We start from the raw sequence: 15,740 nt of genomic DNA on the forward strand, positions 1-15,740 counted from the left end.
CCAAAACCATCGTATTATTGATAAATGCTCTAGTTCTTCCTCATCTTCGCTTCTGTGTGTCTCTTTGGGGCACATGTGGTCTGGCTCAGAGGAAGAGAATATCAAAAATTGTCAAATTTGCGCGGCGCATCGCAGGTAGAGAACATCAAAATATTGCATGGCGCGGTGACCTCGAGTTGGAATGCAACATTGCTGTCCTCACCGTTGTTCGCCAGTGCCTACTCTATCCAGAAACCATGTCGCCGTTACTTTCATCCCTCTTTAGGACCAGGAAATCGGAACGTAATACGAGACAGGCTTGTAACCTTGATCTTATTGCTCCTAAAACTGACTTCTTAAAACGCTCCTTATCATACCAGGGTTCAAAATTGTGGAACAGTTTGCCGACACAGATAAGAAGTGCATCTAAAAAGGAATTGATTAAATATCTTCAAACAAAGGAGCACACAGTTTAATTGTCATACATGGGACACATGGTTATTTATATCTCCGCGTATGGATTGCTTCACACTGCGCCGAATATTGTGTTAGTCGATTAAGTGTTCATATATGAATATGTGTGAAATTGTATGCATGTGTGCGTCTGTTTGTGCTATGCCACCGTAATGCCCACTGTTCTGTGGTTGGTGGATGTTTGACATAATAATAATAATAATAATAATAAAGTTTGAGATAAATTGGCAAAACATAAATGTCGGCATTCCTCGTAGATCATTTATCCCATTTTCGGCTTTCCCCGCAGTCCGGGGCAACGCCGAAAAAGTCAGTTCTTTGATATTTTTAGTTTTTGCGCTTAGCGGTATGCGAATTCATCAAATGCGCCTGGTATGTTTGAAAGACAAAAGACTGGCCTCTCGAATGACGCCCACAAGAATAGCTTATGTTGTCTACCTTGCGTGCTACGGGCGTCAGAAAAAAAGTATTCGGCGTTCCCCCAACTTCCCCTACACACCGTGCAAAGTTAGACGCGAACAACTTCACAGGTAAGCATATATCATGCACGCTCGATTAACTCGAATATATCGTCTCGAAAAATGAAGATAAGGACTCCGACTGAACCTTATTGGCTCTTATGTTTTTAGAAAGGATTGCGTGGATTAGAGGAACCGAGGAAGTTTAACGTCTGTTAACTATCCCCGGGGAACGCAGCGGCATCGCCAGCTTCTGAGCGATTTAACGCGAAAATCCTCGCCAAATGATCTAATCAACACTGGGACAGTTTTTCATCTTGATCGGCAATATTAGCGACTCATTAGACAGAACGCTTCGCCGAAGGGCACAAGATTGTTCAATTTCCCCCGAAATCTGCGCCAACGGCCTTTCTAAAGAAGAAAACAGGATTAGCGAGGCTCACACGGACCACCAGCTGAGGGCTCTCGGCTAAGGCGGCCCCGCGGGCGGCATCCCATTTAGATTCAAAACCCTCGCAGACGGATGGCTGTTTTGGTGGCAACAGCTCGGTCCGTCCGCCGCCCAGCCGGCGGCGCCAAACGCCCCCGGGCCATTGTTGACCACGGGTAGCGTGCCTGAATTTATGGTGGCCGGGGGCCAATAAAAAGCGGCCGGACAGAACGCGTTACGTTTCTGTGCCGTGGCGCGGTCAGACGTAAGCGGCTCTTGAAGAGGGCTGAGGTAGACACGAGCGCCCTCGAGCGTGAAATGGAAACGGCCAATGGTTTGCGCAGTTTGCAGACAAAATCAATGGACCGGCTCTCACGTTTGTCGTCTTCAGACACACGAGTCACGTGACCGACATTGAACTGACACAACTGCCCTTTGTGTCCCTTTGTCGTGACAAAGAGTTGAGTCACAGGCTCAGGAAACAGGCGACACACATCATCTTTAAAGATGTATCCTTTTCTATCGTAAAATAGTAAATGTTCTTAAATTCTAACATTTAATTTTATGAGTTAGGTAATTAATCGTCGAACAGTATGCCTTGCAGGGATCTCGAGGCGGGAGGTCAGTTATGAACTACCCGCGTATAAACATAGAATGCCTGCTTTTTGCCATTAACCCTATTCCGCGGGCTCCGCCGGGACAAGAAACTGGCGGGGGGGCCGATTCGGCCCCCCCCTTCAGATCTAAAAAACTACACATCGCAGCGACAAACGGCGAACGGCGTTTGATAGGTCGTTTAAAGATCTACAACTTTTACATAAAACATTTTCAGGTCAGGTCAATATTGAGGTCACCAGAGGTGATCAACGATAAAATGTTTTGGAATTAGTTACCTATGTATAATTATAACTTTTAAAGGTAGTGTGCCACCTTTGAAAGATTTCTCATTTTATTTTTCCTAGGATAAGAAGCTTCTGTTTTTACCTAATATCGCAAAAAAAATCAAAAATGGGCCTGGAATAGTGCCTTTTTCGCCTAAAAGTTTATCGGTTTTTCGATATGTATAACAACTGTAGTGGGCTGAACGGGCCTTGGTAACAACTGGATTTCCATTACGTCATGGGTGATGATGTCACACCACGGGTGACGTTTCACTGCTGCTGCTGCTGTCCACGGAGGGCAGCGTTTGTGAGTGGAAAACAGTAGCAACATTGTAAATGAAGGCAGTATTGGCGCTTATGCTACATATGAAATTTATAACAACATATTGATATTAGTGAATGTTTATTTTTGTTACTTTTCATAAACCCTCCATTTCAGGGTCTGCATGCAAAATTTCTGTTATTTTAGAGTCAAGCTATTGTACTGAGGGATTTATTTTGGCAATTTAGTCATTTGTTAGGTTATAAGGCTGCAGAAACTTTAAGTTGAGGTTGGTATCCACTATCCAGTTGCAGCTATAATTGTGTCATATTTTGTATCATTTTCTGAACATGTGAACACCTACATATATGAATTCAAATATTGTGATTGTAGAAAAGCAGTTACCCTCATATTGCAGCGGGGATTAGAACAATTAACCACACTTGTTATACAAAAAGCCTGTTTGCCATCAATTTTGGGAATTTAAATTGGGTATTGGTAAGGTAGATGTAGCACAAGCTGCCCGATGCATGAGAATGGGTCTTTCTAACCAAACCTTACCTAACCTGACCTACAAACTACAGCCTTAAACCTAAAATTTACAACCTACGACCTAGTCCTGCGGTATGGCATATCACAACAGCTTGTGCTACGTCTGCTACCATGACCCAACTTTGTGCCAATTCATACCAACTTGGGATGACAGTCACTGCAGATGTGTGCTGACCATGCAGGTCTTTGTTACAATTGCAATTTTATTGTGTTACAGGTTTCGGCGCTCTACAGCTGCGACCCGCCATGGCTGGGCCACCGCGGCGGCATCACCTTCAGGGTGGACCTGCCCGTGGCCACCCGCCGGTCGGACCCGCCTGCAGTCTGCAGGGAAGCTGCCCTGCAAGCCATTGCAGAGCTCCCGCACCCGGACGTCACTATCTGGTCGGACGGCTCGGCTCGCGGCGGACGGAACAGGGCGGCGCAGGCTCTGATCCAGTTCCACCACCTCAACAGAGAAGAGACTGTGCGCGCTCCTGCAGGGGCGGTCTGCTCCAGCCTAAGAGCAGAACTGACCGCCATGCGCGAGGCGTTCGCGGCTGTGGCCGGCCTGGAGGACGGGGAGTTGGCGTCGACCAAGTCGGTCCGCCTCCTCACCGACTCAAGGTCTGGGCTCCAACTACTCGGCCGCGGCCCAGCTAACCATACCATGGCCCTGGCTGCCGAGGTGTGGAGGCTGCTGAGTGCTGAGCATCATCGCCGAGAACGGCACCGAGACGGTGCTCCAGTGGGTGCCAGGCCATGCCGGGCTGGACGGCAACGAAACCGCCGACCGCCTGGCTGGCGAGGCCACGGCGGGCGACCAAGACAGCGCACCGATCGACCTGTCGAGTGCGCGGGCCGCCGTCACGCGCCATGTCCGGGAGCTGTCGCGACAGAGGGCAACCGCTGCCCACCCACACCCGGACCCCACGCCTGGCCACGACTCCCTGGCGCGCTGGGGTCAGTGACGCTGTCCCAGCTGAGGACCGGCACATCACCGCTGACCCGTGACACGCTCCACAAGATTGGCCCGGAAGCCGACGACGAATGCCCCGCGTGCGGGGAGCCCGACAGCGCGGCGCACCTACTGACCGATTGTCCGGCCTATGAGGTGGCCCGCCGCCGCCGCTGGGGTGTCGACCCTCGCCTGGTCGACGTCCTCGGCGGCCCGGCGACGAAGGTCGTCACCTTCATCGAGGATGTTGGGCGGACCGAGCCGCCGCTCGACCTGCCTGCGCCGCCGCCCCCCTGAGCGGGTTGGCGGTGGGATGCAGAAGAAGAAGAAGAAGCAACTGCCAGCGCGCCACGGCGGCGAAGCCGAGTTCCGCCGCTGGACCGCCCGCGCAATGGCCAGCACAGACAAGAGACAACCGAATCACAACACCTACAATTACGTTATTGTTATGGTATTGACATTGTTACAATTAACCCTGCTCTTTCGAGCGTGGATGCACGCTGAAATTGTCGCATAATTCCATGCAGCTTCCACCCTTCTGCAATACAAAGTTTGAATGCAAATTAGTCTTGCAATAGGTTTAGAACTTATGTGCAGATTGTCGATGCTGGTTGACTTGATGATTGGAATTGTGTTTATCTGTTTCATCTGTTTTGACTTAAATATATGGCCATGGACTATGGCCTACCTTGGGAAGTGTCTCTGATTTCAACAAAACATTTTTCATCAGGATACGCTGCAGGGTACATAGTACATACGTAGTGAAAATTTTGAGCATGTATGGGTGCTCATGTGGAGATGTAGACTGCGAATGAGACGGACTACGACGGTTTTTGAACCAATTAAATCTGATTGACAACATAATGTAGGACTTAAAACTGACTGTCAGAAGAATATTCACAGAATATTCACTTCACCCGGTACAACGAAAACTGAAAAGGGAAAGTCAGGGAACAGAGGTAGGGTACATCTCGAAGATCAATCAAATTGCAGGTGCCGATTGGTTATGGATCATCGCAGCTCAAGGTACTGCCTTGTGCTGCTTTATTGTTAACTGAAATTGCTTCCACCTTGTATTGAAAGAAGTCATTATGGAAGATTTTAAAAAGGTTCTTGAAAAATTTAAATACTTTGAATTCATATTTCTGCAGAATTATACACCCGTATCATTCTTTACATGTCAATATTTGTATATTATCTAGCATATAAGAAAATAGTGGCCTCAAGTTTCTAGAAAATGTCTGATTTTGCTCTCTGGGCCACTGCAGATCCCTAAAAAGTTAGGAGCCGTCTTCATTATTTAATGTATAAAACCAAATAAATTATCACTGCTTAAAAGTGGAAGAAATGACAAATGAAAAAACAAGTTTTCCTACAGCGTTGCAATCCAGATTTCAAGATAGTGATGGGCGCACTAGAAAGCAAGTAAAAGTACTCCACAAGGTAAAAGTAAGGAACAAGAATATCCTTATACTGTTTCAGAATTCGGTAACAAACATTTTTTATGTATTTTAAATACCCGAACGAATCGAATCCAGAATCAGTCTTGATGATATTATATGGTTTTTGTATGGTGTTGGTGGTACTTGAATGACCAAAGTCAGTACATGTCCATCACCTTTCGATATTTCCGTGGTGCTCGCTCCCATTTCATAGCTGCTCACGGTGTTTTCTGCTGACGTCATATGGTGCTGCTCCACTAGCGCCACCATACGGGGTCAGCTGGCGAATTATCCAGTTAATACCAGAGCCCGGCTGAACTGCATACAGGCGTCGGCAACAATCGCGAATGCGGCGCACATGTCACAATAAGCAAAGGTCATTGGTCATTATAGAGTTACGACGTACGGGAATGAGTTATCAGCTGTCTAATCGTAGACAACACAATGTCGAGCCTTAAACTGTAAGCCTGTATTGGTATTGTTTCTTTTATTTGGCTGTCGAACATTATTTATGGTTTGAAATATGATTTTATGTAAAATAATTGATATGAAAAAGCCGTCTCTTAAGTTATGACCCAATTTCACCACACGCAAGTGGCAGAAATGACAATGATCAGCTGACGCATTTTTCTTGGCCGAAGTCAGAGCTCGCGGCCCGACGCACCACCACCGCACCACAAAGTATGAGCAGAAGCCGCGCCCAAAGCCAGGGCCCCGGTAACGTGAGGTAGCCGAGTCGGGGCAGCGTGCGCTGACCCAAGCCGGGGCCGCAGCTTTGGGCGCGGTCTACCGCATCCCCGCGGGCAGCCCCGGGCTATCACATGACACCGGGAGGACGCGCGGCCCCGGCTTGGGTCAGCGCACGCTGCCCCGACTCGGCTACCTCACGTTACCGGGGCCCTGGCTTTGGGCGCGGTCTATCGCACCACCTAACAGGCGTGTTCGAAACCGCAGGAGATGATGATGAACGGGTTTATCGAAACTTGATTGGATGAGCATATCGGTAATAGCGATTTAGTGTGTGCATTTATTGTTACGGAGCGAGCGAAGCGAGCGGAGTCTCATACTGAATTAAGGGAAAATCCTGAGTATGAGCGGCCGGCCGGCCGGCCGGCCGGCCGGCCGGCCGTGGGGACGCTCTTCAAAAGCTAATATCTTAGGAACGGGACATCCGATTGACAAGCGGTCTTCTTTACTGAATGTCACTTGGACGTAAAAGTTCTGTGGTGTGATGGCCACCATGCGTTCTTGCCAACTACCGCACGTGGCGCGTGGTAAAGTTGGACATTTTTTTAAGAACCCCCAAAATTGCAACCTCAATAACGGCACAACGGTTGGGCCGATTGAATTGAAACTCGGTACACAGTTAGGTCTCCATCAGATAATTCATCTGCATGTGTTAAGGTTGGGGTGCTACAGCACGTGCGCACGTGCAGGGGGCGCTCCCAGATCTCGAGAACGACCTGGCCGATTGCGCTCAAATTTGGTACACGGTTGGGGACCAGTTAGTAGGGTGCCGTGCAAAGTTAGTAGGGTGCCGTGTTGGAGGTACCCCCTCGCAATTTCGCACGTGCAAGGCCCATCCTCTCGCTCGCTCCGTTGGTCGCCCAAAACAGTCCCACGCACAAGGGGGAAAAGCTCAAATTATTGAGCGCTCAAAATATTGAGCGTGTGACGTCAGAGGCTCCCATAGGCGTAATGCTGAGGGCTCAAAAAATTGAGCCGTTTCAGGAACACGTTTTGCAAAAGCAACTCGCAACACCTAGGGAGAAATGGCAACACCCTAGGAGAATCACTAATGATGCAAAACAGATTAGGCTTTCATATTTTTCACTGCTCAAGCTTCAATGATTGGGGGAACACCAATTTATAGGTCGAAATCTTACGGCATACCAGGATGACCTAAAAACAGGCCAATATTTATGTCGAAATAAAAGTTATTTTTTGTCCATTCACGTTTTTTACTAGGGTTCTGTTGGAAAGAGCATTTTTCATACTACCCAAAATGATTGCGACTCAGTTTCACATTACCCATATCGGAGAATATTTTTCATTTGGCGGCGCCGTTTGTTTATTTCGTCGCGACGTCTCCGGTCGCGTGGTTGTCGTCGTCCTTGTGTTGAAGGTAAGTTTTTATCGTTTTAGTTATACTTAGATGTTAAAAGGTACCTTGAAAAGTTTGAATATGCTGTGATTTTAAATTTGGAAACACGTAAACGTCAATCAATTCACGTTTTCCTCGATTTGCGTGCAGATAAGTAACTGTCGACGAAAGTGGCGCCATCCGATATGATGTTTTGAAGGAAGGAGACACAACATATTTACGTGAAAATTTTTGTTTTATAGTGGTCTAAGTGCTTCAAAGAGGCTGTGAATGTTTTCTTCACACAATTTTTCATTAGGTATGATGAGGTAAAAGGTAGTTTCAGTCTTAACTTTCATATAATTGACATTAAAACATATGATAGTCCACTGCTATCAGTGATAGAATACCTTGATATTTGGCATTTCTTATTTATTTGAGTGTATTCTCTATCCATATGTCCTGATAGTAAGTGACAATACTCTGCCAATATGTTTCCATAGTTTTCACATTCATTTTCCAGTCCTTTACATAACATCACAATTTATAATCAACAAAACTCAACTCCTTCGTTACTTCACAACACTGACAGCATGACAGACTGACAGTCAACTATTGTGTGTGTGAATGCTGAAACAGGATAGCCACTTTGCTGACTGGCTCATATTAAATAAGATAAAAATGATCCTTTATATCATTTCCATCTGGAGGATCGAAGTCAACGGAAAAGGAAGGCCACTTTTAAGCCTGAAGGTCTAGGCCACCAGACGCCAGTCGGCAGTCACCACCAAATTTATAATAGATTAATTCATTATTATACTTTGGGACCCTTAGGTCACTGGATCGGCATCACATTTTCAGTTTCAATATAGTACAGGTTTTTTATTTGTATGATGTGAAATATTTTCTGAATCAGAATTTAATTATCCCTAGGTACCTGGTAGAGGTTTCGGAGTTAATGCTCATTGTTGGTGTGCAGTCAGGATTTTTTGACAGGTCCAGATAGGGAATCCTGAGGAATTTTATAGTAAAGTGGTCTCCTTATAATCACCACACATTTTATCAAAAGTATTTGCAGAATTCATTCAATGAAGAATTTTATCAATGTTGCACCCATTTCTTAGACGACCTAGGCTGCATCTTTTTTTAGTTCCTGTTGTATGACATATTTTTCATTTTGTTCCACTGCATAAAGAAAAAAATCGTTTGAGATCACCAAACAGCTTTTCTTTTTCTGGCAGGTCTGCACAACCAAGCGGTCGCTGGCGAGGACGTCGGCCGTCCCTGTGGGTAAGATCATCTGCTCAGCCTTTGTGGAGATCAGCAAGACGTCACCAAGATGAAGACTTCGCTGGAGCAGAAGCCGCTGACCCGTGTCCGATCGGGCAGGTCATGCTCGACGGCACGAGCCACAACTTGAACGACTAGGTGACATCAACAACATGGTGGAGCAGGTGAATGAGTTTGGCGACGTGTTGTGTGACTGCAAGAAGGGTTGTCTGCGTGTTCTGGCCGGCGGAGCGGCGACGCTGCGCAGTCTGTGCTGGCGGTGAGCAGCTGGCCGTGGTGACCGCGCGCGCCCACATGCGCCGACAACCTGTGCGGCTTCGACGGCCCCGGGACAGCCCGATGCCGCCCACTATGCGACGCCGACCGCGCACTGTCCGCACGGCCACATGGAGGTGTGCCCGCGCCTTTTGCCCGCACGCCGCTACCTCGCCGCAGCTGGTCTGCAACCACGCCGTCGCCGCCTGTAGCCCGATAACAAAACGGCTGTCTGAAAATGCCGCGTGTTCTTTGAGATGTTGCTACTGTGATGGTTGCTACTGCTGGTCTGAGACTCGATGTTTCCATTCGTCCTTTACATGTTAAGGATTTGATACCTAATGATTAGCTTAGTCCGAGCTTAGGTCGTTTATATCAAAGCAGTACGACACTGCCTCCTGCTTTTGTGATGTATGCTGGCAAGACGCAGGTTCCGGTCGCAGGTCACCCGGTTCCAATGTGGTCGGGCTGGCATGCGATAATGTGATGTTGTTTTGCTCGTCTCTGTGTTCCACACTTGATGATGTTTGTGAATCTAACCCACATTGTATAGTATTTTTGTTTGTTTGCGGCCAATAGCCTTGTAAGTTGTAACCGTGGCAATACAGTTTTTCCTGCTATAATTCTCCAATATTCAAGCGTGGGTGGATATCTTTCTGTATTCACGTATTCCCTTCTCCCAGTACAGTCAGAGAATATCAATACAGTATTCATACGGATTATTCAAGCCCGGTATAATTATTTGAGGTGTGCCGAATCCGAAAGGCGACCGATAAAACTACTAGCGGAAAATGTGACATGATGCCATGGGTTTGTGAAAAGTTTAGGTACCACGTAGCATTCAACTTACTGCATTTCTGTTTCAACTCAGTTTAACGTATTTCAACGAACATAACATCAAAAATGGCAGCCAGTACCGGCTTCACCTGTCACGGAGAACGCTCAAAAAATTGAGTATAGATGCTGGCCGGCACTCAATTTTTTTAGCGCCAGCTGACTGTCGTCTGTCGTGGCGCTCAATTTATTGAGTATCGCGGTCCCGAACGACAAGTGGCGCTCAAAAAGTTGAGCGTCTTTAGGGCATTTTCTTTCCAAAAACACCGATATGAATTATCACGGCGAGTGTTAGAGAAGAAACCTTGTTGCTCTCTCTTGCCATTGATACCTTATTTGGATACGATATTTGCCGTAGTGTGACGCTAACGGCATTGTAAAATACCATCGTTTCGCCTATTCCTTCATAATGGGGCCCGCTCAATTTTTTGAGCGCTCAATTTTTTGAGCTTTTCCCCCTTGTGCGTGGGACTGAAAAGGCGTTTTACTGGTTCATACTGGTGTGAAATGTGGTTGGGGTACGACCGACAACCCGTCGGGGCGAATTTCGCACTGGGGTACTCAAAATTTGAAGAATTTAAGACGTTTCCATGAGTTTTGAAGGTATGGATAAGTTCTAAAAATCCGGTTCTCCTTAGCTGGGTGTGCCCGCGACTCGATATTATTTGGCTGCGGTGATCGCCGTCGTGGCGGCGGCGAGAGTCGGCGCGGCGCTGGGCGAGAGTCGGCGCGGAGCTGGGCGCCGCCGTAATGGGTGATGCCCGATACTGATACACGTGGACCGCGCCAGACAGAAAGAGAGGAAAGAGTATGTTATGATTTAATTGATATTTATGGTTCAGTTATGACCTAAATAATGTATTGTTGTGTTACTACATTCTTTTGTTACTGATTTATATTTATTTATCGTAACTTTGGCTGTGATATTTAGTGTGCTTTTTATGAATGAGCGCCATGATTGTAGTATCTCATGTGTTTACTCGACTGATTGTGTTATTTTTGTGTATTTTCAGTTTTTACGTAACCACCATTGGGCGAACATTAGAATATACCTGTAGTCAGCACTGAATCTTCTTTTGTGAGCCAGAACAGTAAAAATCTTTCTCTCTTTTGCGTGGCAGTAAAAATCTTTCTTTCTTTTGCGTGGCAGTAAAAGTCTTTCCCCTTCGTGGCACAGTGAAATGTTTCTTCCTTGTGGCTCAGTAAAATAGTGAAAAGTAGATTGAATGACAATGACTTTCCATGATGGATGTGCCACATTACTTTGTAGATAGAATATGCCATTCCACAATGCAACTCGTAGATTCTACCTACCTATGTTTCGTAGATTTGGTGTAGTTGATATCTCATGATAATACTGCCCATACTAACTTCATGAATTGAATCCATACATTTTCATCCTTGCCCAATTAACAACTGTCCTGAGTTCTCAACCTGCATTGTCACCATGGCTGATTCGGAGAAGGGTACTGATGACTGTGGGCCAGAGACGAGGTCATCACATGAATTACGGCTGACTGAGAAAGGTAGAGAGTACCAAACCACCATGAAGGTCAAAGTGTTCAAGCAGGTGTTGGGAAAACTGGAAAAGGAAGGCACGTCCCTGGTTGATGACCTCACAAGCCAAGATGACGATGAGCAGGATGAAGAAAAAATGACCAAGAGGATTGCCAAATGGAGGCACAACTATGTGATGCTTCGTCAGACCCATGAAGATCTGCGCTCCTTGTTGGGAGCTGAATTTGAAGCTCACAGATTGATGTATGAAGACAGACTCATCAAACTGGACACCACAAGAGCAATGATTGAGTCGTTGACGCCACAAGAACCGACGTGCAAACAGAACAAGAAGAGTCAGGGAGCACGCTCGTCGGTAACCCAGACAAGCAGATCATCTTCGAGTACTGGCATGAAAGCCCAGCTTTTCATGATGAAGGTTCAAGAGAACACTCAGGCAGCTGAGATGAAAGCAAAAGCTGATGCACTGGAAGAAAGACAGGAATTGGAAAGGGAGATGAAGCTCATGGAGTCCAAGATGCAAGACTGAAGTGGAAAGAAGAAAAGCATCAAATAGAAACAGAAAGAAGGATCCATAAAGCAAAAGAAGAGGTGATTGAAAGGATGGAGCAGCAAGTTGAATCGTTGATGATGTCACCAAGACAGCAGGCGGTTGACATGATGGAGATGGAGTCACATGGGACGAAACGGGTGGACACTGATGCACAACCTACTGACTGTCATGAAGCTGTTAATGACATGACTGATTATGCTGTGCCACCGCCTACTGTACCCATTTCTGCCCATTGTCAGGCTCCTGCCCCTGCTCACCCTCAGTCCACTGAGTCTGCTCCAACACAAGTTACTGCTGCTACTCTGGCTGACATTCTTTCCGTTCAGGCGCAGAGATGTCAGCTACCTCCTACGGAACCAGGTGTGTTCAAAGGCGATCACACCACCTTCCGCATCTGGCTGAACGCCTTCGAGACGTACATTGAGACCAGATGCTCTTCATCCAGCGAAAGGCTACACTACCTGGGCTACTACACAGCTGGAGAAGCAAGGAACGCGATCACTGGCTTCCTGCAGATGGGAACGGCTGATGCCTACCAGCAAGCCAAGAAGCGCCTCACTGACAGGTATGGCAATGCATTTGTCACCATGAATGAGATGACGAGGCGCCTTCAGAGATGGCCAGATGTGCGAGCTGGTGATAGTAAGTCATTCACTGAGCTTTCAGACTTTCTAGAGCTTTGTCTGGCCAGTTCGAATGCAATGGGTGATGTGAAGATGTTTGGTGGTCCATCAGAGATTGATGCCATCCTCAAGAAGTTGCCCAGATACCTGTCTGACAGCTGGAGAAGAATCGTTGACAGGTGGATCTATGAACCCGAAGAAGGTGCTGTCTCGCAGTACCCACCGTTCGCACACTTTGTGCAGTTCATGAGCAGAGAGGCCAGGGTGGCCTCTGGTCCAGTGCTACCCAGAAGTGGTGAGGAAGACAAGCGAGTGCAACCGAAGCAAAGAAATGCACGAGTTCTCCTCACTTCTGCACCAACCGATCAGAAGCCTCAAGACAGCAGAGCAAGCGGCCGGGTGAATCAGCAGCACCACTGTGTGGCATGCAAGAATGATCATCCGCTGGACCGTTGCTCGACATTCACCAAGATGTCCCTGAAGGGCAGACAGGAGCTGGTCCGACAGCATGGTCTCTGCGGAGGGTGCCTAAGGAAGGGGCACAGATGGAAGGAGTGTCGAAGGAAACAGCGATGCACAAAGTGTAGCAGGCTGCACCCTACCCTGCTCCATGACGATTCTCTTTCCCTCAGAGTGGACAAGACAACAACCCAAGGCACCCAGACTAGTGCTGCGGTATCCCTCCATGTGTCCTGTGACAAGGTAGCTGAGTCTCCCAAGTGTACTCACTCCATGCTGGTACCTGTGAACCTGACACACCGAGATCTTCCCCACAGAAGCATGACCGTGTACGCACTGCTCGATCCTCAATCTGACACATGTTTTGTGAAGGAGTCGGTGCTACAGGAGTTGGATCTGCGCGGTGAGGACGTCACCCTCGAGGTGAGCACGATCGCAGGCAGGACCAGGACACAGAGCCAGGTCGTACATGGTCTGGTGGTGAAGGATCACAAGGGCGAGACAGAGTTCGAGCTACCTCCTACGTACTCCAAGGCGGACATCCCTGCTGAGCGCCAACTGATCCCGAGACGCGACACAACAGCTGAATGGCCCCATCTGCAGGAGGTGGCCGGACAGCTGCCGGAGTACGTCTCCGACGCTGAAGTGGGAATACTGATCGGCATCAACTGCCCCAGAGCTCTGAAGCCACTCGAAGTGGTCACCGGTGGCGACAATGACCCCTGGGCGATTCGCACCAGCCTCGGATGGAGTGTGATCGGATTCATGGGCCAGCCATCGAACGGTGCCGGTGCAGCGTGTCTCTACGTGACTGGTCGAGCCGAACAGGAGGGAGTTCGACACTTCGCGTTCCGAGTCCGTGCTCGTGAGGTACAGTCACCAGCAGTTGCTACCCATCACCCCCGGACGGCGGGGGAGCAAGCTACCACCGCCCCTGCGAGACTAGCGCCGCCATGCGCCAAGAAGTGGAAACACCACGTGACTGAGGCCACGTGAGGGCAGGGTCACGTGATGGAGGGGCGGAGCATAGTAGCTTTTGCACCCGACACTAACTGAAATGCGGCGCTGTGATTGGGCGCCTTAGCATGAATGAAGCCCCGGCGCCAGAATCAGCCGTTCGCCTTATATGGAAAGTGAGTCTTTGCGTTTCACTGTTCTGTATTGGTTTGAGAGCCACGACACCATACGAATTGTGAGCCCCTTTGAACGGGTCACCGCCCGAGGCACCGAGGCGACGGCTGTGCCGGGCAAAGTCTAGCCTGGTGGGAGAGGTGGGCCAGGGAAAGTGCGATCGAGCAGCCACTGGGACGTGGATTGGTATTATCCAACCGCGACAAACGATGTCAGCAGCCTCTTCTCGTGTCATAGACAGTGTCTATGACACGAAAAGCTAGACAGACAACGTGGGCAGTGCCCAATCAAAAGCTACTAAACGATCCAGTTAAGAAGTTGACGAGGTAGCCAGACCAAATATTTAAAAAGTTTTTAATTCGATTTTGGTTGACAAATGACATACAAGCCCGCTGTGATGGACCACAAAAGGAGCTGAACAGCTCATACAACTTCTAAAAAACTCAACGGTTTAAAAATTCAAAAGTTAAATGTTAAAATTCAGCATGCATGTTTAAACTCTGGTCCGGCGCTGGCAGGAAGCTTATATTGCCTTTTGCAATTCCACTACGTTGTAATATTACCAATAGTTCTGTGAGAGCAGCAACTAAAAGCCCCGTTGAGGGGGGGGGAGGGCGGCGCGAAATGGCCCCCTCTCGCCTTTCAGTCGATATCTCCTAAAGTATAGCAAATGTCGCCACCAAACTTTGAAGACCCCTCCGGGCATCATTTTTTACACCTTGTGACTAAATTTTTCCAGAGCTCTTATGAAAGGTTAGTCACAAATGACGTCAGAGGGATGTCATGTTCTGTCATTTTTGACCCAATAAAAGGTTTAGCGGGAAGAGCTGTCACGCTTACAGTTTTGAAGATAACGAAAAATATTCAAAATCAAAAAGATGTAAAATAAACAGCGCTACCAAACTGCTAACTCTTATTTCCAAACAAAAATTGATTTTGACCATCAAAACTATAGAAGTAAACACCCCGAAAATACCAACAACTTTCAAAATTAAAACTGAAATATATGTTATAGAACTATCTGCTCTAGACATGCCAAACCTAAACTCGTTAGCTCCATTTTTAGCAAAGTTACGGCCAAAAAAAAAAACTACTCGAAATTTATTACGTAAATTTTTTCAAATTCAATTTTTAGCCGTCACAGAACACACAGAGCAAGCCAAAGACCACCATTCGATTTCCTGTGATGAGCTGCATCGAATAGATACCCCTTTTATGCAAAATATCAACGTTCAAATTTGACCTTCTTTGACCTGACCTTGACCTGACCTTCACCAGAATGCAATCTAAAATGGCCCCAATGGCCGTTTAGCCCACACCATTGAATTATAAATGTAAAATTGACCATAAAACATGCATCACACGACCCTAGCATAGTTGGGTTCATATTGTAACCCTTAGTGACCTGACCTCTGTGAACTGACCTGGCATCAATGACCTCTTTAGGCAACATATGTATTAGACAACCAGCGCTCCATCGATGTTTTTCGATTACATGCCTTTTATTTGATGTGTTAACTGACTGTAACGCATTCCTTAGACTAAATCGGTGAAAAAATGCGACCTTTGACCTGACTTG

At 47.4% G+C, this 15,740-nt stretch overlaps 1 long non-coding RNA gene across 1 annotated transcript; it reads left to right on the forward strand.

Annotated features, from left to right (window-relative positions):
* The first annotated feature begins 10,531 nt into the window (after positions 1–10,531).
* On the forward strand, positions 10,532–10,946 carry LOC122375034. The gene is made up of 2 exons (XR_006255323.1): positions 10,532–10,685; positions 10,891–10,946. It is a non-coding gene; the product is annotated as an uncharacterized LOC122375034 (long non-coding RNA).
* The last annotated feature ends 4,794 nt before the right edge of the window (positions 10,947–15,740 follow it).

This window comes from Amphibalanus amphitrite, unplaced genomic scaffold (assembly GCF_019059575.1).
Source record: "Amphibalanus amphitrite isolate SeventyFive unplaced genomic scaffold, NRLGWU_Aamphi_draft 001762F_arrow, whole genome shotgun sequence".
Taxonomy (NCBI): Eukaryota; Metazoa; Arthropoda; class Thecostraca; order Balanomorpha; family Balanidae; genus Amphibalanus; species Amphibalanus amphitrite.